General features: G+C 38.5%; 1 long non-coding RNA gene across 3 annotated transcripts; it reads left to right on the top strand.

The window, feature by feature from the left end:
• Positions 1–1,066: 1,066 nt before the first annotated feature.
• LOC308189093 lies at positions 1,067–15,755 on the top strand. Of its 3 annotated transcripts, XR_013946009.1 has the most exons (5): positions 1,067–3,392; positions 6,017–6,122; positions 7,982–8,105; positions 10,494–10,701; positions 14,513–15,755. It is a non-coding gene; the product is annotated as an uncharacterized lncRNA (long non-coding RNA). The 3 variants fall into 3 exon arrangements; XR_013946010.1 differs by lacking the exon at positions 14,513–15,755 and having other exon boundaries at positions 1,096–3,392; positions 10,494–10,794; XR_013946011.1 differs by lacking the exons at positions 10,494–10,701; positions 14,513–15,755 and having other exon boundaries at positions 1,101–3,392; positions 7,982–8,106.
• The last annotated feature ends 1,345 nt before the right edge of the window (positions 15,756–17,100 follow it).

Here is a 17,100-nt window from a genome sequence, read left to right as displayed (position 1 = left end):
TCAGAGTGCTCCTTTGGTGAACGCATGGTTAACCCACAATTCAGATACCGTTTGCAGTTTCTGTTCCCCTCATTCAAAATGTATATTAGAAGGGGAAAAAAAATCAGGGAAAACAATAACTATGATCAAAGATATGGAAGAGTTTTAACAAGAGGAATGCTGGCACAATGACTTCTGTAGTGGCCTGCAATTCTCCTGTTTGGAAAAGAGGTCATTCAAAGGGGATATAACAGGTCTATAATGTCATTGACACAAAGCAAGACAGAGAGCAACTTTTGACCTTGTCTTCGGTATAAGAACTAGAGACGATCAAATGAAGCTAGTAAGAGAAAAGTTCAAAGGGAGCAAAGAAGGCGTTGGTTCTTCAAAAAATAGGTAGTAGATCTATGAAACTCCTTGAGAAAGGAAATTGATGAGTGCAAGAAGGTTTCACTAGCTTAAAGGGACACTGGACAAATAGAGGAGGGTCCCACTAGGGGTTACTGAATAGGCTAAACAAAGGTTTAGAACCAAGTATCGTAACTGCTTGCTCTGCTTGTACTTGTTCCCATTCATCCATTTTTAGCTGAAGTTGAAAACAAAATGGAGGATTAAACAGATAGTTTTCTGAACCAGCATGGCCACTTTTTGTGTCTGGGGATTTTTGCCACTGACATTTACAAGCAACAAGGCTGGCCTTTTAAACCATAGTTAACTGGAATCATAGAATCATAGAATGGTTTGGGTTGGAAGGGACCCTTAAGGATCACATAGTTACAACCCCCCCGACATGGGCAGGGACACTTTCCACTAGACCAGGTTGCCCAGAGCCCCATCCAACCTGTCCTTGAACACCTCCAGGGATGGGGCATCCACAGCTTCCCTGGGCAGCCTGTGCCAGTGCCTCTGAGTAAAGAATTTCTTCATTATAACTACTATAAACGTACCCCCTTTTAGTTTAAAGCCATTCCCCCTTGTCCTATCACTGCACTGCCTGACAAAGAGTCTCTCCCCAGCTTTCCTGTAGGCCCCCCTTTAGGTACTGGAAGGCCGCTGTAAGGTTTGCCTGGAACCTTCTCTTCTCCAGCCTTAACAACCCCAGCTCTCTCAGCCTCTTCTCACAGGAGAGGTGCTCCAGCCCTTTGATCAGCTTTGTGGCCCTCCTCTGGACTCACTCTAAAATGTCCATGTCCTTCTTGTGCTGGGAGCCCCAGAGCTGAACACAGTGCTCCAGGTGGAGTCTCACAAGAGCAGAGCAGAGGGGGAGAATCACCTCCCTTGTACTGCTGGCAACACTTTTTTCGATGCAGCCCAGGATACGGTTGGCTTTCTGGGCTGCGAGCGCATATTGCTGGCTCGTGTTGAGCTTCTCACCTACCAATACCCCCAGGTCCTTCTCCTCAGGGCTGCTCTCAATCCAGTCTGTAATTAATTTATTTATTTTATTCTGTGTTCATACAGAGGAAAATAACTAACTTCTCCTTCATTTGTGAATATGTTCTAGAAATATCAAAAGTTTACTTTTTTTTTTTTTTTTTTTCAGTCTAGTACAACTGCCTATAGAGGAAGAGAAATATTTCATTTTATTGTTTTGGACTTTATTGTAGAATAAGTTTGGTTAAGTAGAATACATTTTGTTACATGGATAATAGGAAAAGACTTCAGATGAAAAATGTAATCTAAGAAGTGTAACAGAGTACAGAGACGCTCATGATGTCATTTGTGGCTATACAATTCCTTTCCCATCAGCTTGTCAGCCTATATTAATGCTTGTTTTTGTCAGTGTGGAACTTGTTAAATATGGCAGGAAATTTGGGAGGGTGATATGTGCTGCAATTTATTCTTATCCCATTGCAGTTTGCAGTCAGAGTGACTTTATCCTTACACATCATATTTTCCCTTTTCTAAAATAAAGGAAGATGCTCTTTTTTTCCATTAAGTTAATGCAGAAGAATCTAATAAGACTTGCATTGTTCCTTGCAAAAGCATAAAAGCATAAATGGGATGTATCAGACAGACCCTGTTGTATATTCATGCAGACATCTACAGCCATTCTGGTGCATCATTATTAGCAAAACAACTGCATTGTTTACAGTAGTTTTTTATTAATATAAATGAGCAATTGAAACTATATCACTGAGGCGTGCTTTCTTCCTATTGCAGTTTGACTCACCCATATGTTCCAAAAAGGAGGTCTTTTCTTCTCAGTCTAAAAATCCTGGAGAGAAATAATTGATGAGATATTAATCACTTCATTTCTCTGAAAGAAAAGGGATTGGTTTTATACTCTTGCATCTTATGGACCTTCCTCACCTTTTATGACATTCACATGGTGCCACCTAGAATTAGTATCATGAGATACAGGAATAGTTTGAAACAATCAAAGCCTCTATTTTAGAAAAAAAAAATAAATACAGAAACTTAGACGGAGACAGACTATAAACATATGGTGTTTAGACAAGCACTCTGTAAAATACAGCTTTCCTCAGGTGAAGTTGCTGTCAATGCTTTTAATCAAAAGACTATAAAAACAGTATTGCTTGTCCTCTTTCTTTCCCCTACCTCATGTTCTTTTATTATTTTGTGAAAAGCTGAAAGTCATGTCCACCTTTTGTGTTTGCATCTGCGTGTTCTTCACAAAACAAAGGATAAAAGAGGGCACAGAAAGAAAAAGGATGAATTATCTTAAAAAAAAAAAAAAAGTGTATGAAATTTATGAAAATTATGAGGGCAACGAAGGTACAACTTATGTCTTCTGCCTGACCAAGGTAGAGAATACAAATGACTCAGTCCTTCAGTCACTGACAGACCCTGGAGTATTCATCAGCTCTGCTGCATCGTATTTTTGAGATAGATTACTCTTAATATAGATCAAGCTCTAGAGACACAGTTTAGCTGCTGAAACATAGGTCTCTAGTGCTATTTGAAACTTCTTTGTTTAACCTCCGTGGCTGGTAGGTACTGGCCATCCTGTAGCTCGATGTCACGTTTCCCTATGCCCTGGTGCTGGCTGGGGGCCGCAGGTCAGCAGTGGTGGCTCCAATGGCCCCATGGCAGGGCCCAGCTGAGCCCAGCACCAAGCTGGCAGCACCTCGGGGAAAACAGATTTCTGAAAGGGCAGAGCGGGCACAGGCCGAGGAGGAGGCCCAGGGCGAGGGAGAAGCAGCAGAGGGCCCAGGCCCCAGGAGGAGGAGGGCAGGAGGGGCTCCAGGCCCACAGGCAGCAGGGATTCCCCGGCAGCCCTGCAGAGCCCCCGCTGGAGCAGATCTCCACCCTGCAGCCCGGGGAGGGCCCACGCCGCAGCAGGGGGACATTTCCTGAGGGAGCTGCGGCCGTGGGGAGCCCCCGCGGGAGCAGGGTGTTCCTGAAGGGCTGCAGCCCGGGGCAGGGCCCCCGCTGGAGCAGGGCCACGGGTGGGGAGGAAGGGGCGGCCGAGAGGGGCTGGGGGGGCTGAGCGCAGCCCGCAGCCCAGCTCAGCCCCTGTGCTGCTGGGGGAGAGGGGGTGGGAGTGAAGGGGAGACATTGGGCCTGGGGGAAAAGGTATGGGAAAGAGGTGTTTTAATTTTCTTTTTATTTCTTATTATGTGGATCTTATTTAATCGGCAATAAATTAAATCAGTTTTCCCTAAGTTGAGCCTGCTTTGTCCATGATGCCACTTTATAAGTGATCTCTCTGTCTCAAACCGTGAGCTATTTCATCATATCTTCTGTCTCTGTCCTGTTGAGGAAGGGGAGTGAGAGAAAGCATCTGGCAGCCAGCCAGATCCAAAAACAAGGTCCTTTGTCTTGTCTTCCAACTCCACGTGGATGTCTCAGATGCTCTAAGGCATCTCAAAGGACACCAACTGCCTATGAATCTAAACTTATATTTAGCAAATTACAAAAATAGTTCTATCTGTCCTGCTTCCTCTTCATTCCTCCTAATGATGAAGAGAACTACTTCAAGCTGAAGAGATAAGAGACTCACTTGGAGTACCTTATTCCAAAACTGCACTTTGCTTCAAACCTGAATCTGATTGATATCTGGAAGCATCCCACGCTGTTAATATGTCCAGTTTCAACACTCAAGTTCCTCAGAGTGTTGAAATCTCACTTTAGCCTACAGGTGTCTCAGTCCTTCCATTTTCCTGTTAAATATTTTATTTGAAAGCTTTCCTCAAAAGAAAAGTACTAATCTGCAATCTTCTGTGATAATATGAATACTAACAACAGGCATAAAATATACCAGGGGCTGCCATTTTATTTGGAGAAAAGGAAGAGGAAATACAGTGTCCTGTGGTAAGATGACATCCTGATGCTTAAAATATGCAGTCAATCTGTTTAGACTGCTGCCTCTTCAGGATGAGATTTGCTTTATTTTTTTTGTCAGGGTTTCATATCCAGCCATATCTTTAGCACTTGTGTTATGCAAGTGATAAACAATTTTGTTCTCTCTCCATCCTTACTTTTTTTTTCTTTTTGCCATTTTTAAATTTATTTTTACAGTAGCTGGTTTTTCATTAACTGTCTGCAGTAACTGACGTACAGAAGTCCCATGTTGTTAATAAGCTGTTACTAAATGTGCATCTTCCTGTGATTCTTTTTTTTTTAATTGAGCATTTACCTCCTAACACAGCTTTTAGCATTTACTCAGAATTTGATTTGTCTGTCAAAAGCAGGGAGAAGAAAATCTCATCCGATTGTAGACTGTCTTTCAGTGTTTTGAGAACGTAGAAGGGAGAGCATAGAGCAGTTTATGCCAGCGTGCACAGCAGTGCTGGGAGGTTACCAAGCAACAAGACGGAGATGTGTCACAGGGGCAAGGGAGATGGGAAAGATGAACAAAAGTGTGGACAAAGGATTCGAGAAGATGAAGAGAGGCGTCACAATTGCCTGACCTCTTCCTTATGTCTTATATTGAGTTGCAACGCTGTCCGTAAATACAGGTTGTGTAAAGCTTCTCAATTTGTTTACACAGGCCCTTTAGAGGCAGAGGGGTTGGAGAAAGCCTGGCATGTGACCTAATCATCAAAGGGTTATCCTGTCAGTAGTCCACTGAGTAAGCAAAAGGGGACAAAATGTGCATATGGAAATGAAAAGTACGTGCTTTTCACAGGAAGAGAGGCAGTCACAGCGTGAACAAATCCTGTTGCGATGTACACAGAATCCAAAAAATATTGGTCAGACCCTGATTTCACTTTAAAAGGATGCACAGTCCATAACAAGACCTACATTTGGAAGTTAGATTTTCTTAAAATACATTCTTGCACCAATTTCCAACACTTCTGTCTTCATCCAAGTCATTTAAATGAAATCAGCCTTCTTCAAATTGAGAGATACAAAGGCAAAGCTAGGATATATAAACCTTATAGGTCTACGTTAATTTTTTCAAGAGAATTTAGGTCTATTGTCCCTTTAAAATATATTTGTTCATATTCTATTTATTCATAATTTATTCCCTTGTTAGGTCTCCAAAGGTTAAATGAACTGGGATAACAGCAAATTCTCAAGGAATCATACTCACAATTCAGATAGTAATACAGCAAAGAAGTGTCAACAGCTATATTCAGTTCTTCCTATGCTCTTTGAGCCAAATCCAACAATCCCACTATAAACACAGGAGCCAAATATTGAGTTTCCCTGAAAGGAAAAGTTTCCTTGCAGGCATACTAAATATGAAAGAAACAGGGAATAAGTGTTTTTCATAGCATTATTAGAACATTGTAAATTCTTGGGGTTTACTCGTCTATTCTAGGATATTAATTGCCACAATTTATAGCATTATTTCTAAAGATCAGCATAGAAAAAAATGTGTATTTTGTGTTGCCCAATGTTGTCCCAAGATGTTTATTCTGAATACTATAACTTATATGTAATGGTAAATGCAAAACATTTTGAAAGATGCTGAAGCTCATTTTATATTTTTTCCTGTCATGCCTTTTTCTTCAACTTTTGCCAGGATCTTCCTACAATACTGTGGAAAATTGAGCACCAATTTTTGAGCATTTGACAACAATGATCCAGTAATTCTTCTGAACAAATCATTTTTTTTTTCTAGGTCATTACAACAGAGTGATGTTTTCAGAGACTGGGGTTCAGAGAAGAATAGAGATTGCTTTCTCTTCACAAAGATAAAGCTGAAAAAGGACAATGACCATTTGAAGGTGCTGTTTTCCTCAGTAGTCCTCTTTTAGTGAAATATAAAAGTTTGAGTAAAGCAGTGGCTCTAAATTTAGCAAAATCAATGTCTGAAACACCACTGACATACAAAGAAGTGGCTTCCTTATTATACAGCTACCATCTCAAAGCATTTCCCCAAGGTTAGCTTGAGGGTGAGCTGTACCAGCAGGAGATTCCATCAGGTTGTGGTCTCAGCGTTTTTCTGCTATATCTTAGCGGAAATTCATGTCACACACTATTCATTATAGAGCTTGAGGGAGGACATTCGGAGTTAAGGTGTTTGTCTTCCCAAGTAAACGTTACGCATGATGAAGCCCTGCTTTCCTGGAAATGGCTGAACATCTGCCTGCCAATGGGAAGTAATGAATGAATTCCTGATTTTTCTTTGCTTGCTCATGCAGCTTCAGCTTTACCTAGAAAAATGCCTTTATCTCAACCCACGAGTCATCTCACTTTTATCTTGCCAGTTCTCTCCCCCAACCCACTGACAGGGAGTGAGCTAGAAGCTGTGTGGGGTTTGGCTGCCTACTGGGGTTAAACCACAGCATCCTTCTGAACTCAGTTTATGTGCAACCTTCTATACACAACAAGTTGTCATCTGATCACCCTGTTAAGTTTTCACAGATCCTACAGGGGAGCACACAAACATATATTTTTATCTTTTATATATATTCCCTCAGTAGCTGAAATTTTACTAAAGTTAAAAATGTGACATCAGCCAAAGAAAATGCATTTTTGAGGAGAAATAATCCATCGGCTTCATTTTAATTTGCTTAGTTTGCCACCAGGATGCAATTCAGACTGTGAGATGTCCTACTCAGATTGCAGTGCTTATTCATTTATCACTATGGGTTTATATACTGTGCACATATTCAAGCCATGCATATGGCCATCGAGATAATCAGTGTAGAAAGAAAAGTTACAGATTGAATCTGCCAGTGAAACAACCTCCTACCATCCTAATTAAAAATATAAATAAATAAAATAAAACCACAACTCAGTTACAACTTTGACTGAGTAAGTCATAGGCTGGTATTTGTTCTCAAACAAGATGATCATTAAGGCAATTTATGTTACTTAAGAAAATATATCTATTTTTGAGTTGAAATAACAGAAAAACAAACTGATCAAGTAAAACCTGTGGGAGTGAAAAAGAATATTGAAAAAGAATATTGTAATTTGGGAGACCAGTCTGAGTCTAGAAAGGCAACTATTTGGAGAACTTGTGGATACACCAAGTGTTCTCAGAGCTACACTGGGAAGAGTGTTTCTGGGAGAGCAGAGGTCACCAAAAAACTCGTGGATTTTCCAAAATGTGGATGCAAATTCAAGTGTTTTAAGTCATTCAAATTTAATAATGCCCTGAATGTGGGACTGGCAGTAAGGGATTTCCTTATTATATACCAAGCTGTAACTTTATAGAAAAGGACACAGCAGGGGACAGAGGAAACAGATGATCTCACATCTGCCTGTTGTGGAGATATTTTTGTAAAGGTTGCAAGATTACAGTTCTGATTATTGTCAGAAATGCAGAGAGCTGGTTAAGTCTTTTTAATGAAATTGTTCTCCTTAGAATATACTACTTGGTCATAACTGAACCACTTCATGACAAAATGTGTCAAATGAATTTTAATCAGAAAAGATTTCTTGAGTTCAGGGTAAAATTCCCAGTGAGAGAAAACCTACTTTATACTATCCAATATGCTGATGATTAGGCCTCTGTGATCTCTGTAGCTGAAGGAAACCTTGATTCTCTGTCCCAGTCTGACATTGTCTTTGTTCCCAGTGAATATTTTAACCAGAGACTAACCACATCACAGGCTTCTTGTTTCTTCTTTCTCAGGGCTGCACAAGGATTTCCAAAGACGCTTTTCCAGTCTGAGGCAGAAGAGCAAAATGCTGAACTTTTCCCCAGCCACAAGTAACAAGACAGATGCCCTGACATTTCCTAATTCCTGTCCTCCCAAGTCAGTACCATCCAGTACCTTACCAGACAATTCATTTACTGTCTTTATTTTCACTTTCATAAAATAAGGAGTATATGAGTGTAAAACAGCCACATCTTTTAAAAGTGGTATTGGAGTGTGCTTTATTCTTGTCATCTGGGGTGTGTTCCTCCTCAAATGGAACAAGACTTGATTTCACAATTAATCTCTGACTTTGTTGCGCTAAAATAACTATATAACATCAGAAGTCACAACTCCTGTCTGTATTTTGTTCCAGTAATTCAATTATAACACATGTGGAGCATCCATGCAACACAAGCGCTGTGTATCTGGGCCACTTGAAATATAAATGGATGCTATTAAAGAGTGGAGGCATCTAGATATAAATAATCAAGGAGCTCAATCAGCTTTAGAACATCAGCTTTAAAAAAGAAAACTTATCATTTGCTTACAAGTGCCTGTTTTCCATTTGCAACTCTTAGATTTGTAAGCTTTTTTTTCCTTCTTTGTTTTTAAAGCTTCGTTAACCCCATGTGAAGTGAAACTTGCTGTTGTCAGCTATTGCTGGGGAAAGGAGGGGAATCTCATTTCAGGTAAACTGGGTCAGTTCCCTCCTTTGTCATTATGAATAATTTAATTGCTACAGTTTGAAAAAGAAGTTATGTAAGCTGTCTGGATCATGGAGGTAGTCAATTCACATAGCAGCAAATGGCTAGAAAGTTTGTAGTGTTTCATCTCCCTATACACTACGTGAAAAAGTTATTTATTTCTCTGCAATTCAGCTTTTTTTTTCTTTTTTTTTTTTTTGTCCTTTTAAACATACTGTTTATAACATTAGTCAGTAAAATCAGTTCCACCAATATGGAAGAAATTCACACCTGTATCTAAAATGAGTTATGCTCAGAGCTATATATGAAAAATTCACCCTTTTTCACTGATGTAACATTTCTTTGTTTTACCCTCTGAGTTTAATTGAATTATTATCTGTGACAGTGTAATTCTTTAGACAATTCAAGGTAGAAGAGCATTAAAATATTGTGTAATTTAACACAAACATAAAATGCTACATTACTCTTCCCATAAGCCTGTTTATCTCTTGTGAGTCAGCATGTCACCAGTATTTTGACTTTCACACTCTTTGAGGGTTTATTTCTTTCCTTCCCAAATTTATGTTTGGTTGTGGGTTTGTTGTTGTAATATTGTTGTGGGTTTTTTTGTTGTTTATTTGTTTTCATTTTTTTTCCTGAAAATACATTATGTATGATCCTGAAGGTGTGGAAAGAAAATGAACAATGAGACTTAGAAAAAAACATGAGTTCCCTTTGGAACAGTTGTTCCTTACGGTTCAACAATACCAAAACACTTATGCATTGTCTTTGAGTTCCTAAGTTATCTTACTAAAATCTGTTTTGTGTTGTATGTTTGCAAGCAAAAGCTCTTCCAGAGTTTCTAACAAATCTTATTTTGAAATTCAGGCACTCATCAGAGATTTCAGTCTAATTGAAAATTATTTTTATTCATCAGACAAAAAAAATGGATATGAGAATTTCTTTGTATTGTTAAACATTTTCTTCATCCTTTTTTTAGGGGAAAAAATAAAATAAAATAAATCATGACTTTTCACCACTGCAATGAAAGTGTGGAATCAGCTTCGATCAAAGAGGAGAAAGATTTCCTGAACTTAAGGAACTACATCATAACTCAAGTGATTCAGATTTATTCTTTGGCTCTCATATAGACTACCAAATCACCCCTAGCTAATTACTTTCAGCTAAACTGTGGATCCATTACTTATGTGAATAGGACTGCACAACATGAATCTTCTCACTTATGCGAATAGAGTTGTTTGTGAATAATTCATATTGAGTATACTGAAACAATTTGTCATTTTCCTGGAAGGAAATACTTTTTATTATTATTTTTTTAAGGGGGAAACAAAACCTCACAGTCTGATCCAATTCCTGTTCTTTCTCTAAGTAGCATTTGCAATAGAAAAAGGATTTTGTTTTTATTTTAAAGGGTTTTGCTTAGAAATTAAGCTAAAGACTTCACTGAACTGTATTTTTTTCTCCACCATTAGCATATTTGTCTTTTTAATGTATTATGGAAAGTTATGTCTTGTGTGGTTTGCAAGATGTGGTCTCAAGAAGCAATGTTTTCAGCAATTCCTCTAGGAGACCTTAGCTGCAGTCTAATACACCACATTTATTCATGGCAACACTTCCTAAATATTTACATACTGCCATCATGCATATAACATTATGCCAAGCTTAAAATAAGACTTAGTGGAGCAGTTACCTTACTACGTCTTGGTTGCATATATACGTGCTAGTTAATTATTTTGGCCACTGAAAAGTTTAAAGAATGACCAAAAGTTTGTTTGTTTGTTTGTTTGTTTGTTTTCTCCAGGATAAAAAGCTTTAACACCTTCACTCCTCAGAACAGAAAGCACCTAACCTCAATCAGCAGTCTTATTAAGAGTTTCTAGCTTGGCCTAGTTGTGTAACAGAATCTTCCAAACAAGCTTTTTCATCCAAAACAGACATCAGTTCTTTGACTGTTCCCCTAGATGTCCTCACAGGCTATCCAAAGTCACTTGGAGACCTGTGGATGCCCAGTAAGCTTTACTTCTTTTCAGCACTATTATTTTACTACTGCTACACCCTGTCCTGACAGACATTGTTGCTAAGCCTAACTTTTCATTAAGCTCTGCAGAGAAGGTTGGTGTCTTATACACAGAAAGAAATAGACGGGAAGGTGGCTCAAACCTAACTAGACCAAATGGAGATTTAATCAGTGAAAAAATACATATATAGCAAGTCGGATATGTGAAAGAGGAGTGAGAGTTCCTGTGCTTTATGCAGTGCATTATATCATTCTGCCCCACACATCCAAATGAGTTCATGTAAAGCTGTTTTAGCTGTCTTTCCTGTAAAGCACTCTGTACAATGCAGAGTAGATATATCTCAAATATTAAAAGCTGAGATGGGCGTGTGGCTCTGTGTCAAGGGGAACTAGCACCCTGAAGGAAATGGTCAAGAGAAAACAAGGATAAGAAAAAACAGAATGGCTGGTGGACTAAAAAAAAGTGTTGGCACAGATATTAGGACCCATTTGTCATCAGCCTGATGGAAATCTGCATTATGACAAGTCTTTGAAGAGGAATGAGCAAAAGAAAAAATAAAATAAAATAAAATAAAATGTAGAGGCTTCCCTGATGTCCTGCCTCTTCAACAGATGCTCATCCACATGGGGAGAAATGAGTCCTTTGCTGCTGGGACCCCTCAGAATTAGCAGCCTTATACATTATTTCAGTGAAGTCTTGTTCATTTTCAGACCAAAGACTGACTACTTTCTAGAGAAGAAATACTGCCCATATCTCGGGATAATGACTTGAGCTTGAAAATATTTGTCCCACTAAGTGTTCCATAAGAAATTGAAACTAATCCTTTTGTTGACCAAATGAAACTAAATTATATGCTAACATTAAGTGCAGTAAGAAACTTCCAGGGAAGGCATCAAGGACTTGCATCTCACCTAGTGCTTTGCCACATTTGAATCAAAGAAGCCTTATCAATAGGTGCCATCAGGACCTATCCTCAGCTTCCTGCCCCAAACAGAACAAACAAACAACAACAACAACAAATCTATTACTGGGAATATCCTAAAAGGATCTTGTTATTCATTATCTACAGTTTCATCAGCACACTTACTGTCATGGAAGCCATTAAACGAGGCTGCATCTGAAGATGATCCACTGGATATATTAAAATGCTTCTGAAACACTACAGCACTTAACAGTGTTCTCTCAAAGTTAGCAAAACAGATGATTCATGCTCCATTCCTTGCCTTTAACTATGATGGACCTAATCCAATTTGGGGGTGGGGAGGAGTGAAGCAGACAGCACGATGATGCACAAACACCCAGGGCTCCTAGACATATCTAGGGAGGTAACTATCTGAGACTGGGAAACAGAAAAACAGGAGCACTGAAAAATTATCTCATGGGTAATGCAGTGAAGATGTAACTGCAGTGAACTCAAGCTAAGGAAAGCATTTTCCATTTTCTAAATTGTCATGTTCCCAAATTGACTCTTAAAGATGCTTTGCAATCTGAAAAAAAAAAAAAAAATTATAGGGCTTCAAAGGTCAATTATATTAAAAAATGCTGAATCCTTTTACATTAATGCCTTAATTGTTTTCATTCCAAAGGTTTTCACTCAGATGTCAAATCAATCTCTCTTTTTCTTCTCCTGGGTCGCAGATGCTTAATATTCCTTACTGAGACATAATGAACCTTTTTATTTCTCTTTAATCTGTAGCCTCTTTAAAATTAGTGTCTTTAGATGATTAGCTCGATCTATTGTTCGCTGGGTAGATGTCAAGGGTTGCTTTTTTTTTTTTTTTTCTTCTACATTTCCTACATTTCCTATTAGTTCTCCGCTATAACCAGTTAGTCTTAGGAAGAAATTAGACTGGGCAGTAGCACTCAAAGGTCAGCAAGCACCACCAACCCAGAAGTGTTGGGAAAATGAAATGTCAAAATCACTGATGTGTAGAATTTTGCTCATCTCTTCTTTGGAGAATCTATTTTCCTTTCCTTAATACAAAGTAAGATTCGCCAATGCCTGGAGTGTATTTACCTGGAAATATATTTTTGTCTTACAGTTGTGAGCTGTGGACTGCACAATATGCTGAAATTTTAGAGTGAAAACTGAAGCATCTAGAAAAAAAAAGAGAGATTCCCAAGTGTTTTGGAGAAGGATAACAGCTCCTGCACTAGTATATTTTTCTAGTATTATCAAGGGAAAAGGCAACTTTGATAAGTACTGCACTGAAAGTGTCTGGACAGCGTCAGATCTAAAAAGTTTTTCCCCTTCCAGATATTTTCTGCTGCTCAGCATTAACTATTCTCAACCCTTCTCCTTCTTTTGCCAATTGCATACACATCAAAAAAGATTAAAGCAGCAGGAAGAGAGGACAAAGGAGAGAACTGCAGAGAGAAATGCAATGTTCTGAAAATAATGCAGAAGGCAATGAAATTAAGCTAGCTGTATTCACCAGTAATGATCACCATGGACGCTTATCCTCATTGCAATATTTACTGTCTTTTTTATTTTCTTCATGTTGCTTTGGTCAGGACATCTGACAGACACGTATTTGTTTAAGCCTTCTCCACTTGGTATGGATCTTTATATTTCACTGTGTTCTTCTCATCATTCACCTGGGATGTAAGCATCTCACTGTGCTACTGTACGCTTGTTTTACTGTGAAAACAGAGCAGGTTCCTATACGAAACCCCCCAGCTGTTAGAACAGGTAGGTACTATTGATTAAGACAAAACATCTTGAAAAGCGTCAGGCTAGAGTGCCTGAAAATGCCAACTCAAGAGACTCGAAGAGCATCTGTTGCCAGCTGAGGTTTGTTTAGTGAGCTACATGGAACGAGGTGCTCGATGCGGTACACGTGAGCTCTGTCTGGCTACTCCCAGCAGTCTTTTATGTCAGATTCAGTGACAGCTTGATTGCACTGTGAGGAGTGGGAGTTTCCATGGTGCTTTGCCATTAGTTAGCTCAAATCCCACTGAAGTCCGTAGCAAACCTACTCAACCGACTACAGAAATTTGGTCAGCAATTGAAACACCCTGCAAAATTCTTGCCCAAGTCAGAGAAATCCTGTTGCTGGTTTCTCTAGTTCATATATTTGTTAGTAGTCTCAGCACCAAAGCTACGATGTGAGATACCCAGAAGCCTCTAAATTTTGCTCTCCTCTTACACATGATTTCCCCGTTTAAGAAACAAGCTTGTTACTGGGGTAAATTGTAATATCTCTGACAAATGAAGAAGGTATCATAGCTTTCAAAGAGCATCTTTTTTTTTTTTTTTTTTTTTTTTTGAATAATGAAGGGATTTAAGTCATAGGGAGGAAAAAAATGAAGAAAATGCTTCCAAGTCAATAAGTTAATACCTCTGGAAAGATTTTGCATTGTATTGAAGGCTTGCTGGGCTTATCTGAGTGTGTAGGTTGCTGCAAGTGAGCGAGTACGTGCTGAGCTGATCACTGGCAGTAACCAATGGTGGAATAATTGGTCTGAGAGAAATTCCTCCCACTCACAGACTTATTCTCTGCTCCTATCTCTTGGAGTGGATGGCCTAAGCGTGGCATGCTGAAGGAAGGAGGACTTTCCCTCTGCTACCCAGTCCTTGTAGATAGAAATGAACAAAACTACTCTCCAACAGATTCTTGCTGCATATTCAACATGTCACATTTTTGCAAGAAAATTACAAGATTGGTGATCATTTGTAGTCTATTTACAGGACAAAAAAAAAAAAATGAAAAGAGAAAAAAATATATTTTCCTGCTCTTTAAGAAATAAAAAGTATTTGCTACAGTGATTTAAAGAGTTTATCTTCTTTCTGCATTTACAGAGTGTTTAAGAAACCTGTGTAAAAAATGGTGGAGGGCAAGAAAACTGGAAATCTTTATATTGGCTGTCTACAACATTAACAGAAACATGACATATGATTGAAGAGTGACAGCACTGTCTGGAGCCAAGTCTTGTGTATGTAAACAGATCCCACCCAGAACCGGATGCTCAGATCAGCAAATACACTTGACTGGCCGTGCTCCTTCTTTCTCTCTCTCACAGCTGTCAAGCAGTAGGCTGAGAAAACTACAGATGCTCTGCATTCAGTGCAATGTCCCACTTTGCATATAATGTGAATTTTTATTGTCTTATTTACATAAGTTGCTTACCATCAGATCCTTCATTTTCTCACTTTTCCTCCCATTAAATCTCTCTCTCTTCTTCTGCAAGTTTCTGCTCCCCTGAAAGCTTCTGTCATCATTAGGAAACATCAGTCAGGAGCATCTTGGGGTCAAAGACCTCTACCTGGCCTGGGATGGGCTTAAATGCAGGCACAAGCACAGGTGGTAGGGATGCCTCTCCTGTGTGCCCAGTGGCAAGAATTTTACTCAGAGTAAAGACAGAGAGAACCAGACCTGGCAAAAGCGTCAGTACGCTGAGCTAGCTATTTTTCTATCCCATTTTGAGCAGTGAGATACTGAAGGCATTACTGTTTCTATGGCAGTTTTCAAAATATTTCAGTATTAGATATTAAGCTCTACAGATCAGATCCAAAGCTACTAAACAGCATATAGACAGAGAATGTAAAGGCCTTTCAAATGTCCTAGTCCATCACTTTTTTAATACAGAATTGTTCCTTGGATTTTGTCCAGTCTAGTCTTAATTGTCCCAGCACTTTCCTTTAGAGGCTGTTCTCCTGCCAAAGACATTCAGGCAGATGGTAATAGCAAGTCAGGGAAAAAGGGACATTTCCTATTTTGCGTTCCTCCAAAGATACATTGGGGCATTTTTTTTTTTTTGATATTTGGCCATGATATTTGATTTTTCTGCTGTTAAAATTTCATACAATTTAGTAGCAACACCCTCTTCTCTTAGCTCTCACCCCACACTCCCATCAACGCCTGTTCATACATTCACTTGATGGCAATCAAAAAGGAGCTATTTTGGAATTATGAAGTCTGACATGTGCTTGCACAATATTTTCTAATGTTTTATGAAATGTATTATAATTCATTATATGTATTATACTATTATTGCATTATATCACCCTATATTATTATAAATGCATGTAATTGTAATGTAAAGTATGTATTGTGCAATATTTATTGCAGTATGTATTATAATATGTATTATTTCATGACACAATACATGGATTTGCATATTCTTTGAAATATAAACACAGGCAAAAAGACAAAAACAACAACAACAAAAGAAAAAAACTACAAATAACAGAGGGAGTTTACTATCCAAGAGCTTAATTCTGACTCAATTAAATCAGTGGAAGTTCTGTCATTGCCTTCAGCAAGAGTAGAATGAGTCCCAGGGCAGGGAAAACATTATTTTCTTGCTCTAGGAAATCCCACAGCTTCTCCAACTTGTACTGCTCCACCTTAACCTCAGAGAAGTCTTTTTCACTGCACAAATCCATTGTTCCTCGGGTTACTTGTAGCCTGTAAACAAATTCACAGCAAACTGTTTCAAAACTGTTTGTTAGCATTAAAGTAATAGAAGCAACAAGTGGTGCAAAGACTAATGTTCTGGACCTGTAATGCCAACAGGAAAGCACCAAAAGGCATTTGTTCCCTGAGCACAAATATTAGCATCTTTGTTTATACTTATTGATAGGCAGACTCAAGGTACCTACCTGCATGTGTCTCAAAAGCCCTAGATCCAAATTCTTATGATTAAAGATAAATAAATAAATAATCCAATTGAGACGTTGGACGGGATCTGTCTACACCTGACAATGTATATAAGATGCTCTGCATCTGTATTCAGGCAGTTATATTGCTATTTCTACCCTCGGGTTACCTGTATCACTCATTCAGATAGCTGGCACTGTAGGTGCTGGCAAAAGTATCTGTAGGTCTAGCTATGCTCATGTGTGGCCTTATCATTTGCCTAATACAAGAAGATCAATCTTTAGTATTTGTGGTCAGTCAGCTAAATTACAATGTCGCTTCTCAGTATTAGCATTATTCATTATAGTCATTTACATTTCGGCATGTCAGTTCTTTAACATAAAAATCGTAGCATTTTTACCAGTACATTGTGTACAGTGTCAACAAATACAATTTCGGAGTTATTTCCTTTGACATCTTTGGGCACTTACAACAGCCAATCAGAAGTCAAATAAATCTGGAGTATAGAACTTCCAATTTCATTTTGCATCATCTTTCTTCACTGTATGCAATAAAAATGGAATACTGTAAATGTAATGGAACATGTGCCTTTTTATGTGCCTTGTGAAATCCATAAAATCCTATATTCTGAATGAAGAGATAATATTAGAATAGAATTACTTGCCTTTTTTTTTGTCCTGAGTGTAGCATATAAGTATTAGATTATATGATTTTCCTTATTTTAAAATAATTATTTCAGTTCCTTATTAACATTATACGTTCTTTGTTCTTTTGATTCTTTGTTTTT

The sequence above is a fragment of the Anser brachyrhynchus genome (genome assembly GCF_964034855.1).
Source record: "Anser brachyrhynchus genome assembly, chromosome: 2".
NCBI lineage: Eukaryota > Metazoa > Chordata > Aves > Anseriformes > Anatidae > Anser > Anser brachyrhynchus.
This window is presented reverse-complemented; position numbering and strand designations above follow the sequence as displayed.